At 52.9% G+C, this 5,050-nt stretch overlaps 1 long non-coding RNA gene across 1 annotated transcript; it reads left to right on the top strand.

The window, feature by feature from the left end:
- Positions 1-265: 265 nt before the first annotated feature.
- On the top strand, positions 266-4,650 carry LOC110345649 (uncharacterized). Its single transcript, XR_015444968.1, has 3 exons — positions 266-2,516; positions 2,606-3,085; positions 3,743-4,650. It is a non-coding gene; the product is annotated as an uncharacterized LOC110345649 (long non-coding RNA).
- Positions 4,651-5,050: the final 400 nt, after the last annotated feature.

Below are 5,050 nucleotides of genomic sequence, written 5' to 3'. Positions count from 1 at the left end.
CAGGCCTCTTCTTGATAGCGGTTCTCTTTCCCTGCCTGGAGGCCCCCTGCCCCTTCTCTCCAGCCCCTCAAGAGCAGGTCCCAGATCCCTGGCTGTCCTGGCACTCCCTGCCCCCTTCTGTAAATAACACTCCTGGAATTTCCCTGTTTTGCGGAAGCCATCTGTTTCCCGGGGACCCTGACAGATGTGACAGCTTCATGAATAACAGGGTTACTGAGTCACCTGACCGGCAGACAGCGAGGGGGAGGGGAGGTGACTGGCACAGCTACCGGTGGGGGTCAGAAGACACTGGGGAAACCCCAAACAGGCCTGGCAGGTCAGGTGCCCGGTGAGAGCACGGGCCCAGAGGCGGAAAGGACCACCCGCTGAAAGCCACTCTGCGGTGGGCAGAGGCCAGGACCCCTTCTACCCTCCTGCTTGGCCTTGGGGCATAGAAAAGGGCAGGATGGATGGACGGATGGATGGAGATGGGTGGATGGATGAATAGATGGACGGACGGGTGGATGCACAGGTGGATGGACAGATGGACAGGCGGAGAGTCCGAGCCCAGCCGGCCCCTCTCTCTCCACCTGGGGCCCCAGGCCAATCCCAAGAGGGAGAGAACCCGGTTCACACTCTGGAGGCCCCGTCCCTGGGCGGAGCCCGAGCTCACGAGCTCACTTCCCACCGGTCTTGGGTCCGCGGTTCTGGGTGAGGGCCAAAGCCTCCCGGCCTCGGAGGACTCTCGCGGACGCTGCGGCCCGCGGGGCGGTGGGGCTCCCGTCGTGCTTTCTGGGGCGAGGCGGGAACGAGCCCCACCCGCATTCGTTAGGCCCCCGCTCCTCGCGCCGGGTCGCGCAGCCCAGCCCAGCCCGGACCGGGCGACAGCCGGGAAGGGGCGGGAGGCCTCGCGGAGCCCTTCCCGGGGCTGCGGGAGGCCAGGCTGCAGGCCGCGGTGAGGCTAGGCCGAAGGAGGGGAGCCCTGACGTGGGGCCCTCTGCGGGCAGCAGGCGAGGGGCCCCGGGCGGGAGCTCGGGGCTCATCGTGAGCCCCCCCCGCAAGTCCCACTGTCTTAGTCCCTTTCTCGTCGCTCGGACAAAATACGCGACACCCACGACTGAGGAAAGGAGAGGTTTATTCTGGCCCAGGTTTCGGTCCGGAGGGGCTGGCTCCCAGGCAGGACTGCAGGCCGGATCGGAGCCGTGAGAGCGCAGGGGGAGCAGGGAGGGAGGTGACCCCCAGGGCACGCCATGCCACCTCTGCGTGGACCCGAGCCCCAGGAAGCCTGGCCCCGGGCGCTCTCGGGCCGTCTTGAGCTGAACCCTAACCCACCCCGGAAGGCGTCCTGTTCCCATTTCCACCCTCTACTCCTGCAAGGGCCGGCCAGCCCCACACTGGACACTGGACACTGGACACTGGAAATGGACCAGGACGAAAGCCGCACTGGCCGCTCCAGAAACCCAAACCTGAGCCCATCTCGCCTCCCCTGGCCACTCCACTGAAGCCGCAAACCGCAAGCCGAGAGCCCCCAGGCCTCCCTCCTCGCCTTTCCCCGGAGCCTCTCAGAGCTGCCCCCTTGGAATTCAGGTCTCAGCTTCAATGCCACTTTCTTCTGGCCAAAGCAGCTGTCTCTGTCACGCTATCTGGCTTTCTCGCTTAAATACACTGTCACACTTCCGTTCTTGTTTATCATCTTCTCCCCTGAGCAGAAAGCAAACTCGGTGAGGACAGGCACCTCATCTGTCGCCAGGCCTGGCACACAGGAGAAACCCACGAGAGAGGCAGCTGCTGACGAGCCATCCGCCGGCCCCCGCCACCGGATGGGCTCAGCAGCCAGAGAAGATGATGAGATGAGTTCTCCCCAGGGGATCCAGGGCACCCTTGCAGAAAGGTTTGCTTTGTAATCAGAACAGGGACAGGCCGAGTGCTTCATCAGCACAGGGCGGTAGGTAAGGAAAGACTTGGAGGAGGAGGGGCGGGCTCGGGGCAGCTGGGAGCCAGGTCTAGCAGCAGGTTGCTGGCGGCCTGGGAGCAAACCCGAAAGGATGGGCTGGAGCTGCTAGGAAAGGTCTTGGCCCCACCCTCAATCTGTACATTGAAGTCGAAGCCCCAGGACACCTCTGAATGTGTCCGCATTTGCAGGCACAGCCTTTAGGCAGGACATCAGGGTTGAGGGAGGTCCTGTGCTGGGCCCTATTCAATATGAATGCTGTCCCACAGAAAGAAAGAGACCACTCTGGGAGGCTGAGGCAGGAGGGTCACAAGTTTAAGCTCAGCTTGGGCAAGTTGGTGATGTAGCAAGACCTTGTCTGAAAATGAAAAGTGAAAAAAAAGGAGGCCCTGGGTTCAATGCTGAGAGAGAGAGAGAGAGAGAGAGAGAGAGAGAGAGAGAGAGAGAGAGAGAGAGGGAATATTCACACACAGAAAAAACACTAGGTGAAGAGCCAGCAAGGGGCAGCCATGTGTAAGCTCACAGAGAGGCCTCACAAGAGCCACCCTGCCCGTGTCTTGGCCTTGGCCTTCCGGCTTCCAAAACGGTGAGAAAAGCCTCTGTCTGTGGGATTTTGTTATGGTGGCCCTAGTAAACTCATATAGGTATTTAATTTTTTATATTTTATTTTAATAGAGTAATATATTTACCTGATTAAAAATCAACCAGCTGTGGTGGTGGACACCTGGAATGCCAGCACTTGGGAGGCTGAAACAGGAGGATTGCTGGGAGCTTTGCTATGTAGCCAGCTCAAGGCCAGCCTTGAACTGTTTTGTTTTAAAACAAACAAACAAACAACCTCCCCCCAAAACCTGTAAAGTGCAATAGTGAGCACGCGATAAAGGTCAACACCATCCCCGAAAGACTCCTGCTGCCAGCATGTGGCCTTGCTGTGCTGTGCTGTGCTGTGACTACTGCGGTAGTCACCTGTGTGGTCTCCTCCAAACAGCCTCTAACCTGGCTCTGACCAGGAGATAACAGCGTGTAAACCTCAGATGAGGGGTATTCTACAGCACAACTGAGCGGCACTTCTCAAAACTGTCAAAGGCATAGGAGACAGGGAAGTCTGAGAAACTTTCGGGCCAAGAGGAGCCAAAGGAGAGACAGTGACTAAAGGTAAGATGGGTCCCGGGACAGAAATCTCATAATAGCATGGACTTTGGTGAACCTTAATGGCAATGCCTTAATGTTGGTCATCAGTCTGACAGATGTGCCCTGTTAATGTAAGGTTAATGATGAGGGAGAACCAGGTGGGATATATACAGAGGGCCCCAATTTACCAGGTCCTGCTGAAGATTTTTCAACTTTACCAGGGTGCAAAAGAGATGCCCATTCAGTAGAAACCATACTTCAAGTTTTGAATTTTGATCTGTTCCTGGCCTCTCAATATTTGGTCCAGGGCTCTGTCATGAGGCTGGGCCACAGCTCCAATCAGCCAAGTGCTCACCAGGGCACGCCGGTGCGGCACACCCCCCAGTGCGAGCTCAGGCTCGGGAGGAGGGTGATTGGTGGTTGGGTGTAGAGAGCAGTATTCACTCAGCAGTGGCTCACTGAGAAACGCTCCCATACCCTAAGCCAAAGAGCATTTGTATACAGGGATTCTCTGTTTTATCTTCACCATTACTGTGTAAGTCAAGCTGTTGGGCTAGGGATTTAGCTCAGTGGTTCTGCTGCCTGTCTCACAAGCGCAAGGACCTGAGTTCAATCCCCGGTACCAAAAAAAAAAAAATAAGTAAGTCAAGCTGTTCTAAAAAACTTTTTTTAAAATAACAGTGATTGAGGCAAGAGGATCACAAGTTCAAGGCTAACCTGGGCAACACAGCAAGACCTTGTCTCCAAGTAAAAGGGCAAGAAATAAAAAGTAATAGAAGTCTCACCCTGATTTATTTATTCCTTCCTTCGTTCTTTCTTTTCTAGGCAAGTATATATATTCTCAGGTTTTATTGTTTTTTTTAAAATTTTGGGGCAAGGTCTTGCTGACTTGCCTGGGCTAGCCTCAAACTTTTGATCCACCTGCCTCAGCCTCCCAGTAGCTGGGATTATAGGTGTGGGCCACCACACCCAGTATCATTCTGATTTCGGTCCCTTATCTACCTAGCTCCCATTCCCACCTACAGTCATTACTTCTTTGTTTATTTTTGCTATATTGGGGCTTGAGCCCAGGGACTTCCAAACTGAGCTATATCCCAGCCCTTTTTAATGTTTGTTTTCTTTTAAAAATTAATTTTATTGGTACATTTTTAATTTTGCATTTAAAATTTTTATTGATACATTTTAGATATACATAAAGATCATATTCATCATAGGGAATTTGCACCTGTTCATGATATATCTCCCTTCTTTCTTTCCCATTCCCCTCCTTATGTACAAAAGCTTTGTTTTCCTTTTCCTTTCCTTCCTTTCCCCATCCCCTCTCCCTAGTTCACCTTTCCATTTAAACCCTTTTTAATTTTTTGAGACAGTGTCTCACTAAATTGTCCAGGTTGGGTTTAAACTTGTGATCCTCCTGCCTCAGCCTCCTAGGGTGCTTGGATTACAGGCATGAGCCACTATGCCTGGCAAGTCGTTACTTTATTAGAATTCCAGAATTCATTATGCCAATATGAATATATACTGATTTTTCTGCCCTAGGGCCTTTTTATTTGCTTTGAAGAGTAATCATTTTTATTTTTTAATTTTTTTTTTTTAATTTATTTTTGGTACCAGGGATTGAACTCGGGTCCTTGCACTTGCGTAGCAGGTGGCGAAACCACTGAGCTAAATCCCCGGCCCCCCCGGCCCAATCATTTCTAATATACAATATTTCAAACACACAAAGCAGAGAGCTGCTTGCACCCCTATGTACCTGTCATCCAGATTCAACAACGGAGAACTTGCCACTTACACCTCAGCCTTCCTGACTGCCTTGCTATCTTCCCCTCTGCTGAACTGTTATAAGGAAATTCCAGACTTGCACATAGCTAGGACAGATCTCTGGAGCACATGCACATCTTCCATAGCCCTAGTGCCTGCCTCCTACCATTCATGGCGATTCTCGATGACCTCTGGGCATTTTGGTCTGAGTGATTTGGAGACACTGAG

The sequence above is a fragment of the Heterocephalus glaber genome, unplaced genomic scaffold (assembly GCF_053883595.1).
Source record: "Heterocephalus glaber isolate CG9 unplaced genomic scaffold, H.glaber_assembly_v1.0 deba00001608, whole genome shotgun sequence".
NCBI lineage: Eukaryota > Metazoa > Chordata > Mammalia > Rodentia > Bathyergidae > Heterocephalus > Heterocephalus glaber.
This window is presented reverse-complemented; position numbering and strand designations above follow the sequence as displayed.